The 13,435-nt window shown below is 38.4% G+C and overlaps 1 long non-coding RNA gene across 3 annotated transcripts in view; it reads left to right on the forward strand.

The window, feature by feature from the left end:
* Positions 1–4,981: 4,981 nt before the first annotated feature.
* The window catches only part of LOC125695353 (uncharacterized), a 47,264-nt gene continuing 38,810 nt past the window's right edge, over positions 4,982–13,435 (forward strand). For all 3 annotated transcript variants that reach the window (XR_007377918.1, XR_007377919.1, XR_007377920.1), the window contains exon 1: positions 4,982–5,250. This is a non-coding gene — a long non-coding RNA (uncharacterized LOC125695353). The remainder of the gene's footprint in view (positions 5,251–13,435) is intronic.

The raw sequence follows: 13,435 nt of genomic DNA on the forward strand, positions 1-13,435 counted from the left end.
TGTTTTGTTTAAATGTCTTCTAGGGAATTCTTACCCTATGATTTTGTCTACAAAGTAGGTAATAAATAGAAGATGGAAATAGCTAGGATAAAAATAACATTATATTTCCTGGAAAGAGGTATAAACATAGCTGGCTTTTTACACGTTAAATGGTACTTGATATTCTGTCTTCATTTTTGTTTATCGAATGTCTCTCACTGTTGAAGTCAGTAAGGATTCTTGTATTTCAGTTCCCCTAAACCTACCACCAAACAAGACCTCCAAACCTTGTAGTGTTCCTTTGCATTAAATATCTCTGTTTATTGTCCAGAATTGATGCTAGATTCAACATCACTGCTTCATGATGGACAGATGGGATTATTTTGAGTTTAATACCAGAAAGTGTTTTGTGCAAGTGCTTTCTCAGTAAGAACAAATGCTCAGGTATCTCAAAAAATGAACAGTATGCTGACAGCACTGCGTTTCTTGCCAGGTTACAGTGGCTGCAGGTCATAATTAATAGTGCTGCTGAGTTCAAAATTATATTTACATACAAGACCTCCAATAAGTTCAAAATTGTAACTACATAAGTTTGTGGATAAGTATATGAATCAAGTTCAATATAGTAGATAATAGTATAGGTAAAAATCACTACGTTTAAATGCTTATGGGTTCAGGTTCTGTGTACATTGGATTGTTTTTGTGCCACCGCAGTGGTTAGAGCTTTTTTATTTGTGCTGTTCTGTCACTGGCAAACATGTTAGCTGAATGAAATGCTTACACTAACATTTTATTTCTATAAAAAAAATACAGGCTAAAAACATTAAGGACTTTGTAGTATTTCATGAAGGCAAATGATTTGGAATTGGAATTTTGAAGAAAATGTTGGAGAGTTAGCAACCCAGTCACCACTGAGTATTGAAGTCGGACAGAGTGTTTTCTCTGAGATACCTGTAAGATATTACTCTTTGTGATACCCTTTTAAAATCTGCAGGAAAGGTTTTTGTTTAGAATATCTGTCCTTTTGGTAGTGCCCCCAAACTAGTCTCATTAGCTTATGTCACTGCTTTTAAATTTAATGAGATTAAGTTCAAAAATCACTTATGCTTTCCCTACTTGTTGTTCCCAAAACATGATTCATTCTTTATAACTATTTTCCAGGAAAAAGAAAGTTAAAATTAAAATTATCTTGGCTTCTTCCACCTTAGGCTCTTGATTCAAGGAAAGTGCTTGCAGACAGTCTTCTCAGGTATGAACATGTAGCAATACCTGAAATCTGGAAAATATCCCATCAAGTGATAATGAACCAGAGCCAGGAACAAATTGAGGAATTAGTTATGGTACGTAAAATCATGTCATTGATCACTGTATGTATCACTTATGTTAACAGTGTCAAGACAGCCTGAAGGTTAGATTACAATCTCTAAAAAGTCTAAAATTTTGCTACAGCAGACAGCTGTTTTTGACCCTAAAATATCTGAGATTTGTATCCTCTTCTTCCTATATCAGCGTTCTTCCAAAATTTTGTCTATCCAGTGACACAAATTTCTGTAGAGAAATCACTTTTTTGCCAGTCATTTCAATTGTTAAATCACGCATCTGATCAAATAGCAATAATTGGGATAGCCTCAGACTAAAAAAACAAACATAGCTATTCACCATGACACTGAATTATTTTTTTAATTCAAGGAATACTGCACACAGAATTCAATTGTGTTATGTGAGTTGATATTCCTTTTTTTTTTTTTTTTTTTTTTTTGATGTAAGGAAAGCATTTCTTATTTGATGATGGCATCCCAAGAAAGCTCGATGATTCATTTATTATATGAGTACATGCAACCTAAATAGACAGAGATCCTTCCGTTTATCTTGGGATTCCAGTCCACTGTTCTCTTTTAACCTTCTCTGTTCACTATCAGTCTGAGCTGCATGAAAGTGTAGTGAGGCCTACAGTGGCACTTGAAATTACAAATAACTCTATTTCTGCCTTGATTAGTCCATAGTGGAAGTCAGGATTTTAGATAAACCTTTGTATGTATTTTCTTTTCATCCAAGTCAGGATGAACAGAGATTATGAAGGCTATAGAGATCAAAACATAGAAAGGCACAGGAGCAAATCCAGCCCTGGCTGGTATTCAGCACCTAATGCAACAAGAAGTCGATGCCAGTGTAAAACAGATCAGAATAGCGGATATAAGCAGCTTGGCACTGGCTTGTCCATTGGATAATCAAAGAGGAAAAGGGGAGGTGACAGGGGAGTGTAAGAAAGCTCATGCTGCAAATAAGAAATGCAGGTAAGCAGGCTGTGGAACTGGGTCCCATAAACTTACATCTCCAAAATGTAGTAAAGGAAGTCTCCCAACCTCCTTTACCTGAGCGGTATTGCTATCTGTTCTCCAAAAATCTTTCTTTATGCTCATCTCACTCTCTGTTTGGTGTTTTTGACCTTTGCTTGTCTGATCATGTCTAAATTTAGATGAGGAATTTTTGAGAAGCAGAGATTGGTGTTAGCTTGTTCCCTAGAGGCGTCTAGAGTACTTCCAGGTGCTGTGATCTAGTGCAAGCCAAAAGGGAAACAGTCTTTGTTTAATAAAGCTCCCTGAAACTAGAGGCTAATTCAAGTCGTACACCTATTTTGGAGGGTAATTATACAGTGTTGGCAATTGAGATTAGTCTGCCATAATGGATAAGGGGCCACTTAAAAAACTGGGATCTGAGCCTGGATTTCAGACACTCTCAGCATTTGACATGAGATTATCACTTTTTGGAACTAGATGAGCAACACTGAAGAACGAGGTTAACATGAAGCCAACATCAAGTATGCTGAACTCAGGTCATTGAAAATACCATTGCTAATACTACTATAAGTGTATTTCCAGTAGAACATCACAGCTTTGTTTATCAAAAGCAGACAGCCAAATTATTATCAGCTGCTGGAGATGGGTGCAAAGGATGCACTGTCAAGTCTCTGCTTCGGTTTCCAAATTTGGGCATTATTTCTGTGATGTAACTTACTTTTCTGTTATATGTATGTTCTCAATTGCTAAATAGTTAATAATACAAGAATTTATACTTACAGTAGGCTAGTATGGATGACTTTGGTTTAATGGTTAATTAATTTCTTTATTTGCTGCATAACCCAAAATAATCTGGCTGCAAATTTTCTTACACTTCCCTTTAGCTTAGGGATCATGAACTATACTGTCAGTGGCAGAATAGAAGGAGAAATAGAGCAGTTTGTTGACAAAAATTGCTAGTACATTGCTGTGTAGGGTAATTACTGCCAGTATTGTTTTAAATTATTTTATAACTAATACTGTTATTTTTTGTAACAATGAGTGAATCCATAGTCATCTATTTGAAACTGTGTGGCACACCTAAAATTAAAATTAAATGTTTGATGCGTATACTTGTTTTTCAAGCTTGAAATCATGCAGCTATCGTGCTGTTTCTATTTTACCCACAAAGCAAAGAAGCAAAAGCTAGAAGTGATATGCCAGCAAAAGTAGGCCCATATGTCACTCACCAGTGCTAGAGGTACTATAATTAAACAACCTTAGTAGATAGTATAGGCACTTAATTCTCTTTAATTTGCAATAAATTGTCCAAGCATACTGTAACTTTTGTTGCATTAAAGCTGTTCCATTTAAAGATTCAAGCAGTGTTAATGCACTAGACATTGTAAGAAGAAGTAATCAATAGCCCTTGAAAAAGATGACAGTTAAAACACCATGCAGCTTTTCTTGCAAAATTAGAAGTCTGGTTTGCAAAGCTTGAAGGAAAAGGGAGATAAGAAAGAAACTTGTAGTCCCTTTTAAAGAAAAGGACAGTAGTTGCAAAAGGAGATGTCTTTACCAAACAAACCCTCATATTTACTGACATCTGAATCAATTACTGCTGGGTTAAAAAAGATAAATGTTAGTTATAAATCTTTTCTTAGGAGTTCTGAATTTCTTAATGAAATACAAATTTCATGTTTCTGTGGCAGGAAATGTACGAATAAACACATGCATAATAAAAGATGCTAAAAGTAGATGCTAAATCTCTTAGTCCTTGCATTGACACCAAGTTAGCATTTAGGGAGGAGAGAAGGGACAGAAGAGTGAGGTAGTCTAGAGCTGGTAAGACAGCAATCAGGAAAAAGGAAAAAAATGAGGGCTCTTTACATAAAATATTTGGGAAATGCTCACGTTTTGCTTGGTATTGCTCCACCTAGCAAAGAACTTAGAAGAATTTAAGGCTAAAAGTCTCAATCCCAGCACAGACAAAGATAGCAGATTATTTTTATCTAGGTTTGAGTTATGTGTTTGAGTTATGCTGCAGGAGCAAGGAAGCCCTTCCTTCTAAGGAAAAAGACAGGGCAACCTAAGAGATGGAAAACTTGTTTGTTTTACATTAATTTTACTATTTAAGTAGATGTTATTTGAATTAATGCTTTGTTTTTCTGAAAAAGAAAAGAAAGATTGTAATGAGGACAGCAGATACTAAAGCCTTTGCCAGAAACAGATTCTGAATGGATAAAATTGCACCAGAGGAGTTGCCCTGGGGTGCTGGCCCAGGACAACTGTAAATGTGCAACGCAATACAAATGAGTAAGTGTAAATGGTTAACCAGCATGAAAGTGTCTGCAGCTGTAAATGCTCTCATCTGAGGATAGAGACTGATTGCTAGCTGTGCCTGGTAGAAGTACAGGGAAACTGTTCACCTCCACAAAGATGGGTAGAAGCTTTAATCTGAGCAAACATGGCAAAAAAGAAAGGTTAAAAAGAAACGCGCCTAATCAATTCTGTAATACGTTCCTTATGCCAAGTGGGGTTTTTTCCTACTTGTTCTGGATCTCATCACAGAAAAAAAGTGGGCCTCAGCCCAGTTATCACTCATGGACAGCCCAGCTGGGGCAGCAGGCACTTTATGAGTGCCACCTGTGCCAGTAGCTGGGGTGGGGCTGATTTAAACAAAGAAGGGGCTGTAGATTGGCCATGTGAGTAGCACCTGTGTCAGTAACTGGGACTGTTTCAGATAGAGAAGGGCCTGGAGCAGCAGCCATGTGTGTGGCTTTGTGTTTGTTCCTGACTTAGTATCTGTAAGGTGATAGAGTCTGGAAAGAGCAGGCTTTAGTACGTGTAACAGAGTCAAGGCTTGTTGGATGAGGCTGCCTTCACATGCAGCAGAGCTCCTCTGAACCCTGAGTAAGAAGAAAACAGAAGTTGCTGTGTTACCAGAGTGTGGCTTCCAGCAATTTATGTGTGATTTTAGCTGCTGTTCTTAGAGGTAAGCATGGGCCCTAAAGGGTTTGAAGAGCAGTGCTGTTATGATGTAGTTCCTAGAATTATTGTTCTCTCTTAACTGCTAGAACATGAAGACTTTCTTGCACCATAACAGCTCAGTACGCAGCTGTTAGCATGCAGTGGTCTTTGCACGTGTTATTTTATGAATGTGGTATTGGTGTGCTTTTGAGGGTAATGTTCTGTCCTGAATGATTAGCCTGCAAGCTGTTTTGGGAAAATATTCTAAGCTCTTGTATGCATCAAAGGACCTACTAACTTGAAGGAGTTCCTTGGTGATTGATTTATTTATTTGTGTGCTACTTGTCGTGTCACCTCCTGCTTAAAAGTAATTTGTGGCTTGAGACTCAACTGCTATGATCTGGGGAGCTAACTCTTCCCTGAGAAAGGAGGTTTATTGTGCTGTTCAAGTTGTTGCTCTAAAACCAGCTGCATAACTTAGTGGTTAGTGATTAAGGTTCACTGCACCACTATCAGTACAATTTACACAAAGCTGTTACGTTTACAGATTCTGCATTCTGCATAGGCTGTATCTCTTATCAACTGTAAGGCAAATTCATAGTAGTTTTCTCTCTAACTTGTAACAAATGGAGCTTTGCAAAATCCTAGCAAAATCTATTATATGCTGTAGAAATGGAATTGAGCCAAGAAGTGCCTGCAGCTGTTTACTAGGTCATTACACATTTTGGATCCACATGTACCTCTGCATGAAATAAGCTCTTCAGGATAAACAAATAAAAAATGGACATATAAGAAAATAAGTACAACTAGCCCACCTTCAGCATCCAATTTCTACATTATGATAGAATTTTTTTGCATGCAGTCCCAATTCCCTAAAGGATCTAGTATAAATCAGGAATAGCTCCGAGTGTAGTCATGTCAATAGAGTTATTCTACTGGAAAATAAAATACCTAAATTGTGCAGAAGCTGAAGGTATTGAAGCTATGTCAAGTAAAATAAACTTTGGACATTGTGTTCTTGTGATGGAGAATATTTGGGTGTTGTAATTTGCTTTAAAAACAAGTGCAAGTAGTTGTTGCATGAGGTACTGAAGTCTGACTGTTCACAGATCAGATGTTTTACCTGCCAACCAAGGATTCCTGATTAATCTTGCATTACAGTGTGCTAACAATTACTGTTAGGCTTTCAGCTTTTTTCATGTTGTTGACCATGTCTTATGTTTGTGCTTCTGCCATCTTGGAAAAGGGTTTTTCAAAGTTACCGCTATCAACAAAGAACCTCCTGTGCTCAGAGGAAGGAATAAGGTATTCTTCTCTATGCTGATCTTGAGAGTACCATCCCTCTATGCTGTGCATTTAATGCATTATTTATGTCACTGACGTGTGTGATGTGCCAGTTGAGACGATCTCTTTGCATGTTGTTGCCCATCCAATGGTATGTGACCAATTAAAGAAATTCCATGTTGCAGCTGAGTCCTGTAGGAGGTGCGTGTAGTGTCTTCAGGTAAACCTACTGTGTTAAATGAGACAAGTCTTTCTTTCATTACAGCAGTACTTTTGGATGTAGCTGAATCACAGAAGACAACATTTACCTTTCTATTAGGCAATATTGTAGCCAACCAGAACATTTCTCAGAGATTACATGAATATAAAAAGCATATACTTGATATTATAGTGCTTAGTTTTGCTTATGCTTGACTTCCTGAATAGTATTGTCAACAGTAAAAATGTACGGAGTACTCCATTTTCTTAGCATACTGTTTGATAGGTCTGTTACTTTGCTGTCGTAGGTAGCAAAATCCAAGAAAAAGTGCAACTGAACTGTGACCGTCATATGTGTGGGACCAGGAAAAGGTCTACTTTTAATTTCTCTGGGGTTTTTTTTTGTTCATTTGTGAACTGTTATTTTTGCAGTAAAATTATGTTCTGCTTAACTCTTTGAGAAAACTCACCCTGAGTTCAACAAAGCAGAGATTTCGTCCCCCAGGAAGGTTATCGTATGTGATAAATTGAATTTGAGCTTTGGTAAAATAGAAAGCAATACTTTATGTTATTATTAAAGTTGCTTTCCTTTTAGTAGCATATTTTGAACCCATGTTTCCGTCCTCTCTATATTTACCATCATAATTCCTAAAATACTATTTTTGAGAAAGAGAACAAAAATAAAGCATGTTAAGTACAAAATGAAGGGGAAACAGTTGGATTTGCAAGAGGCAATTTCTTCTTATTCTATGGAATTATGATTTCACAAAAGAAATTATGAGATAGTTTGTTGCAAGTAGTAATCAAGGTATGTATCACTTAGGAATTACTTGCAAATTCAGTTAGTTTAATATAGCTGTTAACTAATGCAGTGACTGCAGAAACTAGTTTGTGTATCATATTTGGTGCCTTTTGGTTGTCTGTAAGATGAGCACCAAGTTCTTTCAATAAGGTATTCTGCCAAGTGAACAGCCAAAGGAGTGACCCTAAGATCTTGCTCAAGTGGCTTATGTGTATTCTGTTAAGTGGAACCTCAGTCATAGAATCTGTTGAGTTGGAAGGGACCCTTTTAAAGATCATCTCGTCCAACTCTCCTGCAGTAAACAGCAACACCCACAGCTTGATCAAGTGCCCAGAGCCTGGTCCAGCCTGACCTCGAAAGTCTCCAAGGACAGGACATCCACCACTGCTCTGTGCAATCTGTTCCAGTGCTTTGCCACCCTGCTTGTAAGAAACTTTTCCTTATATCCAGTCCAAATCTCCCCTCTTCTAGTTTGAAGCTGTTTCCCTTGTCCTGTCAGGAAAGACATTGCTAAAGAGTCTGTCTCCTTCCTTCTTATAGACTCCCTTTACATACTAGAAAACTGCTATCAGCTCTCCTCAGAGCCTTCTCTTCTGCAGGCTAAACAGCCATTGCTCTCTGCCTTCCTCTTAGAGGAGGCATTCTATCCCTTGGATCGTTTCTGTGGCCCACCTCTGGATGCTCTCTAACAGGTCCATGTCTCTCCTGTACTGAGGTCTCCACATCTGAATGTAGTAACTTCGGGTGAGATCTCGCCAGTGCAGAGCAGAGGGGCAAGGTCACCTACCTCGACTTGCTGGCCATACTTCTTTTGATGCAGCCCAGGATACAGTTGGCTTTCTGGGCTGTGAAGGCACACTGCTGGCTCATGTCCAGCTTGTCATTTACCAGTAACCCCCAAACCCTTTTCAGCAGGACTATGTTCCAACCTTATGACCCCCAGCTTGCATTGATGGTGAGGGTTGCCACGACCCTGGCTAAGACCTTGCACATGGATTTATTGAACCTCATGAGGTTCACTTGGGCCCACCACTCAAGACTGTGTAGGTCTCTCTCTGAATGATATCCCATCCCTCAGGCATGTTGGCTGATTATCCCATCTCGCCTCCCTTTCTTCCATATGCTTTGGCATAGCTTTCAGGAGGATCTGCTTGTTGTCTTCCCCAGAACAATGACCAATCCTTCAGCTCTTACTTAAAACAAATGAGTAAAGTCAAAAAGGTAACTTATAATGCAGTCTCCAGATTTTCTTTCCCTAATTATCTCTAGAATTATTTGTAAGTAAAACATAAATAAAATATGATGATCAGAGGGCTGGAGCCGCCTCTCCTATGAAGAAAGGTTGAGGGAACTGGGCTTGTTTAGCTTGGAGAAAGCTCCAGGGAGACCTCATTGGGCCTTCCAGTACTTGAAGGGAGCATATAAACAAGAGGGGGAATGGCTGTTTACATGGGTTGAAAGTGATAGGACAAGGGGGAATGATTTTAAACTGGGACAGGGGAGGTTTAGGTTAGATATTAGGAGGAAGTTTTTCCAAAGGGTGGTGATGCACTGGAACAGGTTGCCCAGAGGGGTTGTGGATGCCCCATCCATGGAGGCATTCAAGGCCAGGCTGGAGAGTGCTCTGGGCAGCCTGGTCTGGTGGTTGGCAGCCCTGCCCACAGCAGGCATGTTCAAACTGGATATCTTTAAGATTTTTTTCAACCCAGGCCGTTTTGTGATTCATTCCATATTCCGAGAGTGTCAGATGAGTTTTGATATTGTGAGGTATATAAATTTTACTACTTTATATGATGCCCGACTACTCTTGGGATAGCTGGTGACAGCAACCATGGGAACCTCCTTGAGACTCAAGACTGGTAAGCAAATGGTGCCATCAACAAGGATGAGAGGGATGCTAACTTCTGAACTTTCATTCTTCATTAAATCTTGCCATAGTGTCTTAGTGTTGCTCATAGAGTTTCTGAACTTTTTAAGATACTACAGGTCTAGAAGCAGAGAATGGAGGTTGGCCCAGCACTGGCACGTAGGATAGGAACTTGCTCCTGAGGTGATGTTCAGTACAAGACAGCTCTTTTGTTCTGATGCAAGCTCTTAGAGTGAGCATAGTTACTTTATTGCCAAAGAGAAACTTAAACGGGTATGTGTTTGCTGTCCTGAAGTCCCATGCTGTGAGGTATCCACCTGAAAAAGTGATGCAGCTTGGAAATGTTCCCTTGATCTAATGCAGGGCTAATCTTGATAGATCCATCTTGTAGTTACAGTCTAGCATAATAGTTTGAATCCAAGAAATTCTTTAAAAGCACAGAGAAATTCAGATCTGGCATCCTGGTTCAAATCAAACTGTATTGAGGCCATGTGATGTAATTTAACACTGCTTTATGGTGAAGAAATGTACTAGTTCAGATATTTGACAAAGCTGGTTATTGTTTATGAAAGTTTGACAGGCTATGTAATGTGACATATGTCTTGTTATAGCTTGGTTGTTAACGTGGCTGGCCAGCTACATTTTTACTATTGGAGTGAGATATGCAATACTTTGAAACCCAGCTTTGCCAATATCTCTTAGACCTTTTGGATAAAGATTTTTCATATGGTTTAAATTCACACGCTGCTTTGCACTGGACTTGAGTTTGTGTTGGTCAGTCCTAGAGTCCTTAATTCTTCTAGTCTATCCTTACAATGTGTCACAGAGATAGAATTGCTATGTCGGGACACCACAAAAATGCTTCAGTGTCTTTGGCATTTGTGCTTTGCTTGTCAGAAACGTTTATTTAATTTACATTCTTTTCCTTTTGAATATCCATTCTTTAGACTGTAGAAACAGTAGCTCTTCAACCTTTTAACTCTGGTTTTGATAAAGTTAAAACCATTGCCTCTGAAGGATCTAAGGCTCTCTTTGTTTGAAATAATTTTCCTTTTTTTGTGAACAAATCTAATTCTTATACATGGAAAGAAAGGCTTTTTTGTTAAAGATTTTATAGCAAACATCCACTACTTGTTAGCAACTCCCTGGTTTGGTTTGTTGGTTGGTTTTTCCCTATTTATGGGATTCTGCTGACATATACAGCAAAAAGGACCTTCTACTGGATATGAGCCTTAATAGGTAACAGCCAAGTTATTCCTGTGCTGTGTTAAAGCAATGGGCTTTTCCGTGCACTTTGTAGATGACGATAAAGTTCCATGATATGCTGTCATTAGCTTCTGTGGGACCTTCTCTTTTCCTTCTTCTTTGCCTCCTAGAAAAAAAAAAAAATCTATATACCCTTTTGCATGCTGCAAATTTTAAGGAAAAAAAAAAATTGTTCTATTTGCACTAGAAGAAATAAACCAGTTGTTCTAGGCATTTCCTTCATTTTCCCAAAGATATCAATTCAAAGGCATCAAGATACAGCTTCATGGGTTAAAAAAAAAAAATCCATTCAGGCATGACCAAGTAATACATGTCAGTGTTAGACTTCTGACATTTTTAGACAGAGTCCTTCAGAAACTTTTTCAAAATATTCAAACATAATACAATTTCTATGCTAGCAAGTGAACACTGCGTACTCTTTGATTAAAAACTATCATAATTCCTAATGATAATATTAATTGGGTTTTGGATCCCCATAAAACAATTCCTGTTTAACTTGTTCAAGTCCCCAAGTATCTTTTTTCAAGTGACAGCCATTTGTTCTTATGCCAAATTTTGAAGTAGCTGCAAGATTGGATTTCAAAATGCCAATGCCATTGTAGAATATACATCAGATTTGTATGGAGTGCTGGGTGCAGGGCAGTGAGCAGCTACAAGAACCTGGTTTGTTTTCAGAGGACTTCTCCACGTTCATATGGTTTGGGACATACCTGAGGTTGTGTTTTGTTAGCTTTTACAGTGTTCTAACCTTATTATCTTTTTGCCACTTTCAGCATCTTCCTTTAGTGAACAGTGTTGCTTGTTGAGGTATGTTAGTAGACTAAGTTTTCTCTTTCTCCAGTGGTTACCCTTACTGTTTATGACAATCTGAGTATCTGCAGCCCAGCTTCTCTGTTCTCCGAGCAGTCAACACTTCTTATGCTCAGAAGCAGAAAGGACAGTACAACAACCATTCTTCTTTCTTTCTACATCTGACAAGACAGCCTTTTAAAATCCAGTTACTTAGATTTTGGTCACGTTTTCATTTGGCCTTGTATAGTTCTTTGATATGATAGTGGAAGAGTACAAGCAAAATCCTAAGATGTATCCTTTTTCTTTAAATCTATCCTTATTATAGAAAATGATTCCAGAGTCTTCTGCAAAATAAGGGAGTTTGTTCTTGTATAATGTTTCAGTGCTTGCTATCAAACCCAGCTTAAGCACTTCTAGCTCCTCAACTGTCACTGACTGAAGGCTAATAAAGAACTGGAGAAAAAGATGTCAAATTAATCACACTGTGTGAGTGCAGTACTACCCAGGCATCAGAGAGGAAGCTCTGTGAAGTCTTCAGGTAGAGTCTTTGTTACTTTTTGTTAGTGTACAGTTCCATCCTGATCTCTGAAGCCATTTGTGCTCCTGTTCTCACCTAGAGTGTTCATTTGGGGCTCACTTGTATGGATACAGAAAAGGACTGCTGTTGTGAGAAGATGCCTGCTTTATGCAGCATACCTTTCAACATGAGCAGTTTCAGTTTGTGTGCTCAGTGTTGTGAATTAGAACGTGAGAATCCTGAGCTATGTTGAGAAGTGCAGAGACATCCTTAGGGAAACAGCATATAGGTGAAGAGCTCTGTTTTTTCACTTAGAGATACTGATACTCATTCTGCAGTGTAGATGTGTTGAATGGCTAAAGGTGTTTTCTTAATGCTAGAAAGTTGCTGGGAAGTTACTCAGCTTGGAAAACTCTAAAAAATAAAATATCAATAGAGAGAAGCATTTCATTCCTTCCTCACAAGATGCTTCAAGAGGCAGTGTGGTATGTGTGTGAGGGGAGGGGGCACCTAACATTCTGTAAATTTCAACAGCCTAACTGTAAGTCACTGTTACGTTTTCTGGAATAAGGGAATGCTGGGCTCTGCTGCATAACGAAACTTGCATTTTGTTATACATCTTCAATGCAGAGCGGACTTTAACTTGTAGGGCAGGAACTCAATTAGCTGCCCCCAAATTTTCTTTCAGAAAGTCCTGAGTGGTTCACATGATGATTTTCAAAAACATCCCATACTGCAACCTGAAATGCAACTCAGGTATCAAGCTAACTTTTAGTTTTATTCCAGTATCTTTCTTCAAGGATAAACCTCAGATAGCATTATGTGGGTTATCAAACAAGAATGCCTTGAGCATACCAGCACAGAGAAGTGTGTGTTCTGCTCTGCTTTATTTATAGTTTGATAATGAATTTGGAGTTGTTTAGCTCTGTACACAGCCGCAGTTGTGTGAATAGAGGGAAATGCAAATGTTTTTGTGGAATGCAGCAGCATGTTCTTCACTTGTTAACTCAGTTAATTATGGTAGACATATTTACTGCTGATCTGAGCTGAGGTCAGTAAGACCTGGCACTGTCAGGGTAGTTTTTGATTTGGTTATTACAAAATGATTTATATAGGTGGAAGCAAAACTTATTTTTGTTCTGAGTCCTAGAGCTCTTGATGCATTATGATTAGTATCTTGAGAGCATACTCCTCATTGTATCCAAAGTGTTTAGTTTTAAATCTCTGTCCTTGTATAATTCAAGCTAGCTTGATACATGAAAATTTCTGTTATAATTTTGTTTGTTTGTTGGAGGGAGATTACAACTGCATATACCTGATTCCATTCAAGTTAATTGTAACAAACATTAGAAATGTTTCTCAGTTGGATCCAAGCTTTTTCAAATTTTGGGAATGTTCCTAAGCACATCTGGAACTTCAAGGGGAAGGAACTGTGAAGTTTGAATTCGGACTTAAGTATTTGGAAAGAGCAAAGTTATAAGTTG

This window comes from Lagopus muta, chromosome 6 (genome assembly GCF_023343835.1).
Source record: "Lagopus muta isolate bLagMut1 chromosome 6, bLagMut1 primary, whole genome shotgun sequence".
NCBI lineage: Eukaryota > Metazoa > Chordata > Aves > Galliformes > Phasianidae > Lagopus > Lagopus muta.